Source organism: Vollenhovia emeryi, unplaced genomic scaffold (assembly GCF_000949405.1).
Source record: "Vollenhovia emeryi isolate VEMERY1.0 unplaced genomic scaffold, V.emery_V1.0 DF939203.1, whole genome shotgun sequence".
Classification (NCBI taxonomy): Eukaryota; Metazoa; Arthropoda; class Insecta; order Hymenoptera; family Formicidae; genus Vollenhovia; species Vollenhovia emeryi.
In genome coordinates, this window is record NW_011967163.1 from 689,997 (window position 1) to 708,454 (window position 18,458).

The following is an 18,458-nucleotide window of genomic DNA, read 5'->3' on the forward strand; positions in this document are numbered from 1 at the left end:
GTGGGGAGCCGGGGTATATTAACGTCGCGCTCGAGAGCCGCGCGGCGGCGGGCCGCGTTGATTGGCTGGCGCCCTGGTGGTGGGGACCCGGGAATATCGACGGCAAGCACGGGAGCCACGCCGCGCTGATTGGCTGGCGGCTCCCTGGTGGGGAGCCGGGGTATATAAGGAGCACGCACGGGAGCTGCTCGGTTCAGTCGGGAGCGGCCGCCGATGGACGAAGATGCACCGGTGGATGAAGATCGCGCGGGGAACTCGACCGGGATCTCGCCCGAGGTCCTCCGAATCCCAAGGCCTGCAATGAAGGTTCTTGGCGCGAAACGTGGCTAGCTGAAAGCTACTTGCAAAGAGATGTTTCTTCTCCTTCCCGGCACATCCTTCCTGCTTATTTTTTCAACATTTCTCTCGTTATAGGATCTTCCTTCGCAAGGTAGTGTATTGAGTTTTACAGAATTCCGCGTGGCGTCCTCGTCGTCCGGCTTCGACCTCCGCTCGAGTGGATCGTTTCTCACGCGTACGATAGTTTAGATTTAACCTGTCAGCAGTAGTCGGGGAATGCAACCTTTTCCGTAACCTTAACTGCGTCTCTACATCTGACAGCGGCATGCGGCATATTTTATGCGAGGCCTGTTCTACGACACGTCGCCGTCAGATGTCGGGACGTAGCCGACGGTGCAATGAGAAAATTTTTCTTCGATTTCTTCAACTTCGCTCATCTCTTACCTTAATTTAACCTCGTTGTCTTCTGTTTCCTCGACAAGAGACGGGCACCGAGTTAACCTAAAGTTAAGGTTAAGCGACGCCGCAGAAACCGGTCCTCGGCCGCACTTTTTCGTGCCTCTTCCTTCGCTCTTTCTCTCGCGAAGGGTAAAACACTCTTCGTATAATGCAATTGAAGTGAATAGACCTAATTAGAGGGTGAAATTAGCTAATACGGTTAGCGCGCTGCCTCGGCATGTCTGGTACACAGAGCCCGGGATCGTTAATGCCTTGATACAAAAGTTTGTCCACGTATCGGGTCACATTTAGACCGCGTGCTACATATTTAACAATTCACTTTCGTATATCGCCATGGAGAATGGCTGGTTTTTCCGTGATAATAGTTTAAAATATAAAAGAATAGATAATAGTATACAAAAAAATCCGTGATAATCTCGTAGGTAACACTATATATTGCAACCGTAGGTGCTACGTTACAACTTAATCTTTTATTTTAATTCTATTAATTCTATTAAATTATTTTAATAATAATATAAGTAATTAAAAATATATAATACTTTTGGTATTATATGGTATATCAGAAACGTTTTAATATATTTTGGAACGCATCATTACTATAAAAAATTAAAGCTGTCTCAAAATGTCTTGCCGGCACTAAAAATCTATAGCATACGCACATTATCGGCCGGTTTTTCGTTTTCTGGTTAACTGTTAACCAGAAGTTAGTCGACTCTCTCGTCTTTTTCTATGGTATTATCTGAAAAGGGACAGAGAGTCCAGTATAACCTTTGGTTAACAATTAACCAGAAAATGAAAACCGGGCCTATAAGTCGCGGGCGGATCGCGAATCGCCGATACGCCTAGTGCGGTAAATGTGTGTCGCGTGTCGATCGCCGTTACATGTTAATCTTGTGATTGCAGCGATCGTGGTGTCCCACGCGCATGGAATCGGCCGGGAACGTACTCGTCGGCTATTTCCTCGCCGAGACGTCGCCAAGGACGCAAAGACCTGCGGATGAGCCAAGGATGAGTGCGGGGATATCGCCAGGTAAGTGCACGCATCTTCTTTTTTCTATCGGTCCGGTCTTTTTGGTCGAATTGGCTGCACCAGTTCAGAGTTTCTCCACGTTGGAAAAAGAAAGATAAACCAGCGAGCTGAACTGAAAAGAACGGGCTCAATAATTTATCGCGCCACGGGCACTCAGGCTGCTTTCCGAATCAGGTCTCGTTAACTGTTATCTACAACTTCCAGTACTGAAAATCTATAGAGTTTACGTAACGTGCAACATTATAGATAATAGTTAACGAAGCCTAATTCGGAAACGCAGCGGCGATTGTTAGACAAGCGAGAGTTACTGTTTTCGAATCTCGTGCATCTCGCCGGGACTCATAATGACGGTATGAAGGCCGCTATTAATCTGGAAACTATTTTCACTCCCCCAAAGCGCTCGGTTTAATAAAAAGTCCGACAAACGCCACCTTTAACAGTTCAATAACATCAACATAACTGTTATCTATAATATGAGTTACGTTTCATTTATATTGTCCAGTGAGACGTTATAATATGTTAATTAAGTAGATAATAATTTAGTCACGAGGGTGTTAATTAAAAAGTGACGAGAGGATTGCAAAATATAATTTATTTGTAAAACTTCTTTGCCCCTCGGAAATGAGACGTTATCTATGAGTTATCTATAGTATGAATTACGTTACATTTATATTATTCAGTGGGAAGTTATAATACGTTACGTAACTACTGGTTGGTGTTTGCTGGGAGTAATTAAGTAGATAATAATTTAGTCACGAGGGTGTTAATTAAAAATTGACGAGAAAGCTGCAAAAATTGATTTATTTGTAAAACTTCTTTGTCCCCCGGAAATGAGACGTTATCTATAATATGAGTTATCTACAATATGAATTACGTTACATTTCTATTGTTCAGTGGGAAGTTACAGTACGTTATGTAACTACTGGTTGGTGTTTGCCGGGAGTAATTAAGTGGATGATAATTTAGTCACGAGGGTGTTAATTAAAAATTTGCCGAGAAAGCTGCAAAAATTGATTTATTTGTAAAACTTCTTTGCCCCCCGGAAATGAGACGTTATCTATAATATGAGTTACGTTACATTTATATTGTTTAGTGGGAAGTTACAATACGTTATGTAACTATTGGTGTTTGCCGGGAATAATTAAGTAGATAATAATTTAGTGGCGAGGGTGTTAATTAAAAAATGACGAGAAAGCTGCAAAAATTGATTTATTTGTAAAACTTCTTTGCCCCCCCCCCCCGCCCTCCGGAAATGGTTGGTCGTTAAAAAGTTCATTTTAATCATCGGTTTAACTCAGTCACGCGCCCTCGCCCTTCTCCTTTTCATACACATTTAAAGTAATTACACGTTTGTATTGATTCTCTTTCTGAAAAACAGCTGCGCGCTTAAATCTCGTTAGATCTCGATGAATTTCCGAAAATTTGTCAGGTCGACGTAAGCAACCTTAAGGCTCGGTTTTTCATTTTCTGGTGAACTGTTAACCAGAAGTCAGTCGACTCTCCATCTTTTTCTACGTTATTACTTAAGAAGAGACAGAGAATTGTCTAACTAAAAAAAAATTGTCTGGTTAACAATTAACCAGAAAATGATCAAACTGGTCCTCACCCTCACACACTTATTGTCACAATAACAATGAATTGATCGCTACAAAAATTGGCACGAGAGATCGAACAATGCCATAATTATGTAAATCGATGAAGTCAGGTATACAGTTTACTGTACCGCGCTCGCTTTTCCGGATCGTTACATTTTCACCGATTTCTATTTTATCTCGTCGCATCTTCCTCGCATCGCGACGCGCCACGCGCGGCGCGCCGAGGAGCGTTATCGGCTCGTATCGGGGCCGAGAGGCGCGTATTTCTGTGTCTGTAGCGCACTGTGTCAGCGTTCCGGAGACTGCGCAGCATCCCGCGCGGATAAGCGGGAGGGGGAGGAGGGGGAGGGCGCGAATAGGGGAGGCACTCGGCTTTTAATCCGCGGATGTGGCGGCGGCGCGCGGTGGGGACCGGCGGCCCTCGCCTCCTTGCCGAGGCTCTCCGTTCTCCACCACCCCTTCTCACCCTTCGCCCAGTTGCCTTCCACCCCCTTCGCGCCGAGTCTTCTTCCTCCCCCGTCGCACCCCAGCACCCCACCACCGCGTCGTCGAATCCTCCCGCCACGTCGTCTGTCGTCCCGACGTCCTCTCTCTAACACCCTCCGTGCTACTCGCCAGGCGGGGGTCGCTACCGGTCTCCTAGTGACTTTCGTTGTCGGGGGTCGCGTGACACGTGCGTGAGAGAGAATACCGGTCTCGGTCTCCCGCTGCCGGTTCCGGTCCCAATCTCGACCGGACGACGACGACCAAAGTGCGCGGGCCCCACGTCGTGATCGCCGTGAGATCGGCGAGAGATCGATCGCTATCGGCGACTGTTATCTGCCGATCCCCCACCGACGTCGCTCGCGGTCTCGCGGTAGATCCGCTAGGGATCGACGATCTCGTGCCCGCGGATAACGCCTGGCAATCCGCATCCACGGGAGGACGGCGAGAGACCGAAGATCGTGACACCTGAAACTCGGTGATCCGTCGTCACTGGACAGCCCCCGCCGGTGATCGTCGTGCGATTGTTGTGCCGACAGCTGTTCGCGGACCTCCTCGAGGTGGGCTTGAAGATTCGTGCGCGCGTCTCGCTCGAGATGGTCTCCAGCCGGGAGAACGGCGGATCTCCGGTGTCTTGTGGCATCCGCGAAAGATCGGGTATCCCCGAGTAGTCGCCGTCATTTCGTGCGGTTCGCTCCGAGCCCTTTACGCGCTTAAAACCGACCCCGATATTCGCCGTAAGTGCCGATCGTAGTTGCTCGAGGGGACGATCCACGGGCGACGCGGCGGTCGATGTCTGATCGAATTATACCGCCGCTTTGCAGTTTCGTCATTAATAAAATCCGCTCTGCCGTCACGTAGCCAGCCTCTCGTCCCCTCCTCGTTGATATTAAATGATTTCGCGAGTGAGATTCCTTCTTCTTCAGCCTTTACGAGCGTTTCGCGGATAGTTACGGCGTACATCGGAAGTCGGTTCCTCGTATTGTGTCATTATGGCTTTTATCGCCGCAACGTCCGCGTCGGCGAGCGTCGCTCGACGTTTCACCTTTCCTTCGTTTTCCATCCCTATCGCGATCCATTTCACTCGTCCCTCCTTTGTATTCGTTACCGATATTTGATTATCGGACGGCGAACAGACGTAAAGCAATTACGTTCCCTCTCCGGCGCACGCAAAGACGCTGCATGACGCACGAGCGAAGATATCTCGAAATGTGCATCGCGGTGCCACATCATTAATTCAACGCGATTTCTCTAAAATAAGGTATCCGCGGCCGCGCGTGGGTTATAAAAAGCCTTAGATCTAGGAAGCGAGAAGCGACGTTATAATTGGATCCGGTCCAGCAGTTTCTCCATTTTAAACGATACGACGAATGAGAGATTCGATGAAAGGGGAAGACGGTATAATCGCGTAAACCAACATTTGAGGGAAGAACTGCCGCGGAATTGAATCTTCTTCTTTGTGGGAATGTGATCGCGGCCGAAAAAAAAAGTACAGGAGGAAAGTTCGCGAGGGATTAGCCAAGCTGTGAACTTCCTTATAGCGCCGTTCTTTTCGCTTTAATTCGACGAAGTTAGCGGTGAAAAAAATCTTCGCAGTTGTCCCCATTGTCTTCAGAATGAACTCGTTTCTTAATCGGCGTTTTCTCCTTCGTTCGCCGTGGATTGCCCATCTTCGCTGACATCGTCGAGTCGATTAAAGCCGTAACAGAATCTCGCCTTTAATTGTTATTTCATTCTTTTTCATCCTTTAGATTTAGCTTCAGCTTTATTATTTTCTAAATAGCCACGTTAAAGTCACACGTTTGGCATTAAAGAATCGAAAGCTTCATGAATACCATGTGCGTCGAGATTATTTTTTTGCCATTTATCGTTGACAATTCCGTCTGTGCGCAATATTTTAATTTTCTCCCTTTCATAACGTCACGCACAGCTCAAGGTTCAAAGCGAGTGGGAACGACGCTCGCAGGAAACTTGTATCTTCTTTTCCTCGACCAGGCATCTCTCTTCCTCTGTGTGCAAAGTGTAAAGCTCTCGTAGAGCTTTCTCAAGCAGCTGCCGATATACCTCATCCTGGTTTTCTCTCCAGATACTTTGTAATCGACAATTCGAGCAATCGATAACGCCATTCAACGTGCGTCCGCGTTCGTTTCAAAGAGGACGCAAAAAAACGAAGGGGAGACGGCGACTCTAATTTCTTTCAAATTGAACATACTTGCGCGGAAGTAAAAGAAAATCTGAAAGACTTACGGGGGTGTTTTCCACAGAACTGTGTAAAAAAAAAGACAAGTTTGTACGTGCAACGTAGAATAGATCGCGATGTGGGAAGAATAATTCGACGAATTGAATTATAAAGTCTCATTTCACGCGACAGTGGGCTTTCTCCACTGGAATAAATTAAATTACAGACATATAAAATATAATATAACGTTACATAACGTAACGTTACGCATATATGTGACAGCGTATTATGTGCGGCGACTAGTAAGTGCGCTTATCAGCCACTTTTAAATTAACATTTTTTAACAATTATCGCATTGCACGCGAGCGGTTTTGGAGTCGGGATAGAGCGCTAGGCTGGAGTCACAGTAAAAACGCGATTTATATACATCGCGTTGCGAGAGCGGCAAGAACCGTACGTAGAAAAGCACGCGGCGTTTCTTCGCTCGTCGGGCCCCGCCAAGCCGCGGACCGCCGTTCAAGAGCATATCGGGCTGCACGTAGTCGGTTCGTGCGCGATGCAGTTTATGATAATATTTAATCCGGTTACGGCGAGACACGAGCGTTGCGCTATACGTGGGGGCGAGCACACAACTCTCGGGGGGGCGCACACGAGCTCTCGCGGTGCGGTCGGCGCGGCCAGTCGATGATTCCGCCCCGACTGTGTCGTCGTTGACGACGTAATCCAGTTACGGCCCCCGAGCTAACCGACACGCTACGTCAGTCGATTCGCGCACTGGCCGTTTCGGTCGGGTATTTTTTTTTTTCACGCGAGTTCGCGCTCCCTCGGTCGCGGGACACGCGGTTGGACGCACCGGCCGCGCGATCAATCTTCCGCGCGAGTGCCATGACGGCCGCGGAGTGATTTTGCCGCGCGGATTTTCACGCGCCGTACGTCACGCGTTTTGACACGGATCGCCCGCCGCCGACAACGACGGTGGCCACGACTCGTCGACCGATGTGTCGTTCGTTCATTCATCCGCGTCGCGCACGATGTCATTCATCGATGGTTTCCCGCGCGTCGACCGGTAACGCGTTGCGTACTGTCGGCGGACCGATCTTACAATTAGTGACGGCGACGTGGGTCCCTTGAGAATTGGAAGAAACGGAGTGCCTAAGGCTCGAACACACGAAAGAACTTGAACGGTAAAACTTAAGACTTGAGAGTAATGACAGTCGAGAATGTAGCCGTGTGGAAATTTGAGCGATGCTGAGAATTCCGATTGGTTGAAATTCTTAAGTTCTCAGGGTGGCGAGTGTGGCGCAGAGAAATGTGCGCTGCTTAGTGAACAAATGAACGAAAAGATTCGAGTACAAATCCACGGATACCGCTGGTTTTTTCGGAATCTCCCGAAGGGAAGTGGCAACCACCGAGAGTATCCTGCCACCCCTTTCGGGGTATCCCTCGAACGAACTGGATAAAAGCTTTAAGCCTGATACACGAAAAAGAAGTCTTAAGTTTTTTCGTGCGTTTCCAGCTTTACTCGCGCGAGTCGCAGCCCCGGCGCCGAGCGTGTCGTGATTGCGTATCCCACGTAGTTTTTAGCCGCGTAAAATTGTTCCTCCACGTAGCCGGTTGACCGTCCCTCCCCCGAATTCGGTTTACTTGCACTGGTGCGCACCGAGTGCACACTAAGGCTTGTTTACAGCCAATTCTTATACTTAAGGATCGACTTGCATATCTCTTGAAATATTTCGTAGCCAGTAAAATAATTTGTATAGCATCCACGCGGATCATTTTTAAGCTAAACACTCTTTGTATTTAAGACAAAGTTAAATATAAAGATTGACTATACACAGGCCTCAGTGTGCACTCAGTGCGCACTAGTGCAGGCAATCGAATTCGTTATGAATTACGAATGGTGCATCTCGAGAGAGGATTATTCGGAGAGTATTGTGCACTTGTGTCGTACGGACACCAAAAGATCATAGGTCGTACAACGGTCGTGCATTATAGATCTAAAGATCGTATTGGTCGGAAACATTAAAGTTGCCGCAGCCTGCTTTCGTCGTGTCAGATTGAGCCCGACCTTCCGCCGCGATGCCGTCACCGACACCGCGAGATTGAACGTCTCCCGACGCGTAAGATCGTATTGTGCGTTTAGACGTTCGGTGATACGCGCCCGCGTTGTTAGACGAATACACACGCGTCATAGATCTCCGAAGAGCGTAGGCCGAAACATGTATCAAAGCTGCCCGCGTTAAGTTACCTCTTTGCATAAAGTTGCTTCATTATCGCTCTCCTACCTCGCGGGATAATCAGAGGCACGCGCGTACGATGGAACGTTAAGTGCCACGAGCCACAAGCGCCATGATCCCCCGTGAACCCCGCGAGTGTGTGCGCGATAGTTACGAGTATATTAAAACTTTGCTTAATCGCGAGCGCAGCCACCGTCGATTCTCGGACCGTCACGGTGATATTGCAGTATTTGCGGAAAGTGCCGCTTCACTACGAGCCGCTCGACCGTCTTTCCACGGAGACTCGCGTCGAGGTGGCTCGCGACAAGGGATAATCCGGCATTTCGCGCCCCGACCGAGGAATTAAGGAGAAGTCTTCGTCTTCAGCCCCTGACGGATCTACGTCGACGAGCGTCGTCCAACGACACCCGATACAGTCCTCTCCTTATTTCGACGAGGCGGAAGGTCATCATCTGTGGACTCGAGCCCGAGAGGGGAGGAAGGAGTGAAGAAAAGGACAAGCTGCGTGGAAGACGAGCGATCGAAGGCGAAGGGGAAAAGGAACCTATATAAGGAATACAAATATCGTTCCGATCGATTGGCTAAGCTGGTGGGACGTTTTGCAGCTTCCCCTTCGAGTTCTCTCCAACGACTGATCCACGTACACACGTACACACGCGTGTACACACACGTACGGATCGCGTAGGCTTCGCTTGAACGAAAATTCGCAGAGTCGTGATGTACCAGTGGCAAGAAGCAACGAGCGCGAACGATCGTCCCTCCACCTGGATGATCTGATCGCCGAAGAGTCGGTCGGTCCAAGTGGCACCTTTGATGCGACGTATCTCCAGCTCGAGTCGTTTCGCGCGAGTGATCGCGGGGGTGAGGCATCGCGCGGTATCGAAGGATGGAGAGGAATCGGAGGAGCGCGAGGTCGCACAAACGTGGAAGGACAGGATTTGCGTACCCGTGCGTTTCCTCTTGAGAGGCTCCGCGACGTGCCTCCGCGAACGCGCATATCAATCCGCGCGTTAGATACGAGCGCGCCGATTGATCACGAATCAGCAAACAGGGCGCCGTCGGTGATGTTTGCCGAGCGACGGCGAAACGCGCGTGATATAAGTTTGCCAATCAACGCGCGCGAGGCAGTGCGCGGAACGTGCGGACGCATTTCTCACGAGAGCGGGTCGCCGAGTCGCCAGACAACGGCCATCGATTGTAGATAAATCGTGGGTACCATCGAAAATCGAAAGATTCGTCGCGCGGAAGGGGGTGAATAGTGTATCCCGCTGGCTTTTATTCAATCGTATATCTTACACTTTTTAATCGAGTATCCGATCGGGTAATCCGGGCATTGTCGGGCGGGAATCTCACGAGGGAGAGAGAGAGAGAGAGTGTGTGTGTCACACGATGGAGAAGTGACTGTATCGGCGAGCCGAGGGCTGGATTAGAAGTCAAGGGAGATCGGCCAAGTGGAAGCGAGGATCGATCAGTCGACGTGTGAAATTCGGTCGAACGGCAGAGGGGATTTCGGGATCACGGCGGTCAATCGTCGCGATCGATCGAGCTTTAAAACGTCGCGGAAACGAGAGCCGAGGGCGACGTGTCGAGAGGCATCGCAGTGAGAGCCACCCGGAAGGACCATCGGCGGGCAAGTAGGAAGGCGCGGAGACGGGAGGTCACGTGCACTTGTATTTTTGCCCTCGCGGGAAATCAGCGACCGAGGAGTGGAACTGTCAAGAGTACAAAGGATAGCGAAACAACGTTGTCGCTCTTCATCACGGTGGCCGGGCAAATTGATAACGAGTCGACCGTTATCGCGCCCTGCGAGACTCGTTTCAACGGAAAGGGAGTGGAGGGGCGCGCGTCTGGGAGTGCGTTCTTCAAAACGATTCGCGAAAATTGTAAGGCATTCACTGGCGCTCGTTTTGACTGCGCGCCAGGGAAAATTATCCTCGAGCATCCATGGCAGATCTATCGGCGTGCTTCTCCGCGCCGCTCGCTGCTGATCAAAAGAACGGCTCGGTCGTCGCAAGGAGAGTGGAGCGGAGCTCGCTTCTGAAAATAGAAGAGTAAAGACCTCGCGGTTTCCCGAGAGAAGATCGTGGCCCGTCACGTGAGGCAATTCGAAAAATTGAAGAGACAAGGTGACCGAGTGAACGGGAGTAACGGCAACGCGAATGCCACGAGAAAGAAGATAATTCAACGAAGGCCTCTCCTCTCCGCTTCTTTCTTTCGCTCCTCGACAACTTTCGGCGCGGCAATTTATCCGCGCGCCGCCCTTAACGGCGGCTTAAGGATATCACGAGGGATCTAGGATGTGCCTCGGCCCCTCCCGTGAGATTGTCAGGAGTATCAGACCCTTTATCGGGAACAAGGAGAAATGAAGTTATCAGTGTCGGCTTACACAGCTCAGGCCAGTGCTCACAAAAATCTCTGCAGCTATCAGCAACAGCGGAGCTACGGGGCCACGAATCAGGCGTCTACGGCCCGGACCCCCTCAGACCTCGCGACGGTCCTTCCTGCCCTCAAGGTATGGTGTTCTTTGTATACCACGGCGACTTCTCGTTGTTTGGAATTTTCTCGATCGGTGTATCGTAAGATATCAATGCTTGACATTTCCTTTTTGGTCATATAACATTTTTCCAACCCTCCATTATGTTTGTTAAAAAAATTGAACACGAGAGATATAGTCCTCCAGAAATTACGTATCTTTTATCAATGGCCTCTGATCAATTTGTCTGGAGTCGCGATTTTTCCTTTTCTAATACGACAGTAATTCAGTGAGGAGTGAAATAGGTGGTGACGAAGCCTTACTGCGATTACACGTTACACCTCGCTTCTCTTACTTTTCCGTTAATGTGGACTGTGATGCACGTTGTGTGAGAATAGTTTGAAGCTAGATACAGGGTGACCGAGAATCATATTGTTCCACTCTTTCTAGTTTTGGAGCGATTTCTTCTTAGTGAAAATGTTGAGAGAAATCGTCACGTATAATATTCTTTTCCGTTTTATAATATTTTTTGTAATCAAATTTGAAACTAAGTTTCTGTAGAAGCAAAAGCTATTTGAATTAAAAATGTGATTTTGTTATTTATTTTCGTGTGCAATTCAAATGGTTGCATTTAATTATTTTTGATCACTAATCATTTGAAAACAACATTTTCATTTAAGAAGAATCCTCAAGATTCTTAAGGTTTGGAACTTGTCGCAGAATTTAAGAAATCGAGAAAAGTGAAATGATTTCGAGTTTTTTTTTAACAGTGGCGCAATTCCACGGCAATAAATATTACAATTTTTGATAATTGTACGGCACCCTATATAACGTTTGTACGTACTTTTACTTGAAGACAGAGTTTGCTATATTCGCTGGAAACTGCAGTGAAACGTAAGTTGTACATTATGGTAGATTTAATCTCTAGTTAATTGCTGAAATTTCGTGGACTAATTTAACCAGTAGTTCAGTTTCAATTAGTACTAATTGTTATTAGAATATTTTGATTCTACAGATGATTAGATATGATTACTAATCAGAAATTAATCGATAATTATCGGTCTTACTTAAAGGATGTACTTAATTTGGACAGTGTTATGTAAAAATGAGTTAACTAAACACGTATCAAGTAGTTTTGATTAAATTAAACTTAAAGTCCAACAGGCTGTGAAAAACAATGGAGATTCAATCAACGGTTCAAATGCATCCTTTTAAATAAAAAAAAAATCATATTGATATTTTTGCCTTGTCTTAAAACGCTATAATCAACAAAATTCAGTTTATTTATGTAGAGAGGGAAAAATAATAGCCTTTTATACTGTATCGTAACTCTAAGAAATATTTATCCCGCAACAAATGATAAACGGGGAAAAAGATAATAGATATAAATGTTTAAAACATAAAGCGCGCCGTCAAGGTAAAATAATGAAAAATTGTTTATAGAAGAGCACAAACACGTATGAGGCTACCTCTTACAAACCTACGCATTCTTACGCTAAATGTCTCACTTTCATTCTTGGATGACGTACAATGCTGAATGTTGTCTCAGTCATCTCCTCAAAACGCGGAATGCCGTCAGGTGTTTGCACAATCGATCCTCTTCAAAATTTCCCTCAAGTTAACTCATCTCTGCATACAATACCGTCCACTTTACGACGTTGGCCAACTTGCGCGGCATAAATTCATGTTGTTTCTTCTGTGTGAACGCAGCTCTGAATGTCGCAACGTAGGGGCGAGAACGCGCGGTCGAAAAAACGGCGCAGTAGAAAATGTCGAAAAGACAGCCGGTGGTTCGTATCTCGCTTCCCGTAAGTGTCACCTCAGTATTCTTTGAGGAAAATTGTATATTGTGCCTGAGAAAGTACGTATCTAGTCGATTGCTTTTACTCCGCTGTCTCTGACTCTTGATACTATCGCACGAACCGCGTCCATTCTATTCCCAGCAGTCTACTCTATCTATCAGCAACTCCACTTCTCACTTTCTTCTCTCGCTATCCGCGGGGCTCACCTTAAGCGATCTATAATTTCGCGACGACGACCTCTCCCGTTCTGAGAATTACAGATCGCCTTTTAACGTGGGCCTATGAGACTTGCGTAGAAATTGCGTAGAAATTCCTGAGTTTCCTAGAGAGTGTGTCGTCGTTTTAAACATTTTGGAGATGTGTTCATTTTTCGTCCTCCTGTTTGCTTGATCTGCATATTCTATGGTACTGTCTGACGTAGAGATACACCCTGCTCCGATTCTCGTCTTGGTATTTAGAAATAGCGTAGTCAAATACATATGTACCTACTGTGTCTCGGTAAGTACACAAGGAGTCGCCCGTCCGCCGAGTGTTTTAGATTCGCAGCGCACTCTTAAAGAAATATTTCTCCGAACGTATGCCTTCTCACTCCGGAACTCCTTTTATTGAGATGTAATTCAACTTTCCCTTTGTACTCTCGATCCGAGGCTGCCGCCCTTCGTTACACCACCTGTGTATGCATACAAGATTGCTATAATTAATCGCACTGTCAGTATGTCTGCAACTAATTTGTATTACTGGAATGTTTGCTGTCGTGCGGTTCGACGCGCGTAGAGGAACATGTGTCTCGGAATGCCACGGCGCAATATTATTTCGAATAGGAAGCTGTTACCTTAAGCGCGTACACCCAAGTTAATTGACATTTCTGAGCGAGCGTAAATATATATTAACCCTTAATTTCACATTGAGTCGCGTGACGCGCAATTCGCACGTACGTCTGGGAGATTTCAACAATTTCAACGGCGCTATTGGCGGGATTATTGTGGATACATGACCGGAGTACGGAAAGAACCCCCTGCCAGTGTTTTATTGTCTTCCTTCTTTTTACCCCGTTACCCAAACGGTCGAAATTTAAAGCAACAATGACAATTCCCGTAACTTTCCAGATACTATCTTTCGAGATACAGTGCCATCGCGAAACTTCGATATTTCTCCCCCGCTGTAAAAAATTCCTCAAAAATACACTTTTCGGTTTACTCCGGAAATAACGAGAATTCCGATACATTAACTTCGATCGGTTTTACTGTTTGTACTGAGGAACTAGCAATTTAAAAAATTTTACACACTATTATGTAACGCAAGGGAAAAAGAAATGTATCGAAGAGAGAGAGAGAGAGAGAGAGAGAGAGAGAGAGAGAGAGAGAGAGAGAGAGAGAACGATAATTGGAGAATTCGAAACTTTAATTGACGCGCGCGGCTTCTTTTATTTCTTCTTTTACATTTATACTTTCTGTTGAAAAACCACGAGAGGAGAAAAACCAGTATTGTCGACGATAAAAATTCTCTAATAAAATAGTAACGCTTATTATCTTGTTAATGGAACGGGAGTTAATTACACTTAGGAATTAATATATACAGTTTCCGTAATTAAAGATCAATTACGCGATGAAGGAAAAAGCTTTAGCGAGCTCGAGTCTCCGCGGTAACAAAAGACGGTAAAACCTTCCATCTTACCCCTAAGAAGGTGACGTATTTTGACGTATCGCGCTGACGTCTCGCTGCCTTATTAAAGTAGTCAACAACCGTGCTACTTACCGATGTCGCCCAAACGCGGGTTTGTCAAAAATACAGTTGCACAGATACAATCGGGCATAGAAAAGCGCGCGATACATGAATGCGCCTCTGAAAATGAAATCGACTGATGAACGAGCATCCTCTCCGCGGCGTGGAATTTGCTAATCTATCAATAGACAAGAGGACAAGAACGTGTATACTTGACAGTCGTGCATTCGATCTATACGCCATAAACCATCGGTTGGCCCTTTCGGTCTTGTTTCACCACCTTGTTTCCAATCGGAACATACATTTGCATAAACAGAGTCCGGCCGTACGGTAGACCAGAAATACACGTGGCCGCGGTAACCCGATAAAGAAATCCGGACATTGCGCCTGGACGGGCGCTGATAATCGATAGGACGCGCGTTACATCTGGGTGTGCGCGGTTGATTGAATTGGAAACGGGTGTATCGGCGAGGTGTACGCGAACACGTCTCGTTCAACGGGAAGCGAATACTGGATAAATTAATGTCCGGCAAGCCGCACACGCCCGTGCCGTGCACAGTCTCTCTCTCTTTCCCTCTCTCGTGCCGCGCACTCTTTAACCTTCCTGTTAATGTACCGCTCTCCAGAAATAAAGATGTCACGCGCGGTTCGCGCGCAGCGCGCACTCCCAATTACCGCTGATTGCCCTTCGAACGTTCGCGCACAAAGTGCCCCTGCGGGACGGGCGCTTCGGGAGGATCGGGACAAGCGGTTCGCGTTATACGTCGCGTGACACGAACGATGCCACTTTAATTACGCGTATATACCTACACCAGCCCGAGCAAGCGCCCCGACCCCCGTAGCGTTACGTCCGATACGGCACGGTCGCTCGTTCGGAAAGAGCCTCTCTACGACTGTGTCGCACCATATGTACAATTCGCCCCGCCTGGGTGGGAAACAAACGGAATTGAACGGAAGTCACGGCGTTCCTTTAAATCGTTATCTATCGCACAACAACTTCTTTTTTAACTCTTTGTCGCAGGACGTTTGTATACACCAAGTGTACTACTTGCGTCTGCGAAATTCTTTCAGGGCGCTGCAAAATCTGCGGCAGCATTTTAGAGTCCCGTATCGCGCGCGGGGCTGTCATCTATTAAAGGAGATAGCGAGTCGTCGTCCCCGATTCAACTCAGCTGAAAGTTTGTTAAGGCTGTTGATACGATTTACCCTCTTAGGGTGAAGTACCGGCGGTGATTAGTTAAATTTCTTTCCCTGTCTGCGTTTTACGAGCAGATCCGTAATCCGGACGACAATCGCGCTAATTCAAAGTTCAGTTTACTTTGGAGTTAGATCACTTCTCTCAATCAAACTATCGACACAATCGCAACGTTGATGCGCAACTAATCCCAAAGGATCGAGACGGGTATAATTTCGGCGGTGTAAGTTAGATTTCCACGCGATAACACCAAGGTATTTTGACTTAGAACTTTCGGAAAATAAATATAGAGTTACTTGACAGACTCGTTTGTCTTCTTCCTTGGAGATTTTTCCATACTCCGGCCTGGTTTCATCAAACGTCGCTTAACTTTAGTCTTAGTTTGATTCACGTTCGTCTCTTTCTAGAGTAACAACTGGAAAGAGACAAGGAACGAACTAAGCCAAGCTTACAGTTAAGCGACGTTGGTGAAATCGGGCCTTAAGGTCTGTGTCCACGATGCTAAAAACTTGGTCTCAGTTCTAGCGAAATGTGTAACCCATCAATTTATAGCTATTCCATAAAAGCTGCAAGTTGGTTGGCTACACATTTCTCGGAACTAGAACTTGGACCAAGTTGGACACAGGCCTTTAAGCACTGAGAATTTACCTCACAATTGTATCGATTTTGAATATTGATTTCGTAATTATCATTCTCGATCGCTCTGTCATTTATCTTGCAGCGATATGTAGGCTATAAGTTTAAGAAATTATATATAAAGGATGTTACGGCTGTGTATAAAGGATGCTATACAACGGTATGTGGAGAATGAGAGGAACATATTAGCTCGCCCCGAGGGTGTTCATACATCGTGCAAAATGCATCTTTCATCTTCCGCGAAGTTTACAAAAGTACGACGAATGTACGCTACGTAAAGGGCGCGATACCAGGAGTACACGAGTACTTTCTATAATACTTTTCCACCGGCGCAATCCGTGGCCATTGTGCGATAAATAAGCTCGCATTATTTATAGAACGGATCCCGTATGAATCGAACCATAGGATTGACTTTCGGATGTGCCGAGCAACAAACAGATCGACGTGGAAAATTAACGGTAGTGAAAACGTGCAAGGTGTAATGCTTTTTAAAAGCGCGTCGGTTAATTTAAACACGTTGCAAATTGTTTGTCCGGAGCAACGTTTTACTACACCCGAGTGTGAATATAATGTACCGTGTCAGGTGGGCGTTTTAATTAAAGAGCTTGCCGCGTTTAGCACGACTCGGTCACTCGCGAGACCAATCTCGCCGGATATCGGACAAACCTCGGCTAATCGATTCGCTTGTGAACAGTCAATCGCACGTTACTTTCCCGAATTCTTATTTTCCATCGGCGCGACGTCTCGTTGTCAGATCGCGAGATCGTCGTTTCGCGCTTTTTTTTACTGAATCGAGAAAATCGCGAGGGGTTTTCCGGCCTCGGGGAGCACCGTGTTAAGAGCCGAATATCGACGTTACAGGCACTTCTCGTGCCTGAAATCTTGGAATTCCGCGATTCGCGAGGCGCGTAAACGCAAAATTGTTGCGTGAAATTTTGCTTCCAACTGCAAACGCGAAAATTCGTACACGGTCTTGCACTATTCCGCGACAGGCGGAACAGATTTTGCTCTTTCGCAAAATGTTAACATAATGTCGCGTATGCTAAATAACAAGGCGTTTTCACCATCAACAATACGTCGGATATTTTCAAGCGATTTTCCTCCGCGCGGACCTGTGAAGTATCGAAAATTGTTGCTGCGCGAAATATCATCCCCCTCGCGGCCCTTCGTTCGGAAGCAAAACTCTGCCTCCCCCGTTGATCAATATTATTTATCGCACGTGGCAAACGCCGAATGCCGTCGGGTTCGACGAAAGTTGTCCGCGCGTCCTATGGGTACAATATCGCGCTTTACGGCCGCGACATAACGCTTGTTTGAGTCCCACCAAGACCGGAGTAAGCCACCCTGCGGGCGTCTGTGTACATACGAAGCGAGCTATCGCGAAAATTTCTTAATACCGCGGTGCGCAGCGGCGACGCATTTATTGGGTCGCGTGCCGTTGGGACTTGTATCCAAGTGTCGTTTCCGAGCACGATAACACGTCTCCGGGGATCCCGTCGGAATTCTTACCCCGCTGCGACACGTTACTTTTCCCCATTTCAACTTCCCCGCCGCGCCGTTACGCGCGACGATACGCGCCTTCTTTGAAAATGCGCCGGTTAATAATAAAACCGTCGCGCAGTTTAGCGCACATTCTCCCTGCATTAGCGATTCAGTTGCGCGTGCACTGTAAAAAAATTTCGCGAAAAATTGCAGCTATTATACTGCACGGAGAGACCGATACATTGTAAAAAATGTCTTTAAAATTACATACATAATAAGTGTAGCGATTACACTATTAATAACCGAAACATATAAATGTACACGGAGAGATCGATATGTTTACCACATGTCTAATTAGGGTTGGTACAACCCCAATAAATGGTAATATTTGGGACAGCTATATCTGTGGTTGTCATACCCGCATTGGTATGCTAAGTAGCGGAGACAACTATATGCGTTTTGTGCAACAAACTTACAATTAGTGAATGCTGCAACGCAAAACAATGTAGATGCCCCTACTATTTATACAGCAATATTTAAATTTTTGCCTTAACCGGTCCTTCCATGTGGGTAATATTGGAGCCATCTATTAAATGTGTATATTTACATACGTCAGTAAATTTGTATCTTGTAGGCAAAATTATTACCTCATATAATTAATAAACAGCTTGCTTTTGACGTGGTAATTTTCGCGATTTTTGCAATTTTTCATCCAATATAAAGTGTTTGCATAACAAAGAGAGTAAAGAGGAAACTTTTTGTACAAGTACATTAACTTATATATTTCTGTTATTAATAATGTAATTGCTACACTCATTATGTATGTAATTTTACGTACTGTTTTTTTTTACGGTGTAATCACACGACAAAATTCGAGCCAAGAAAT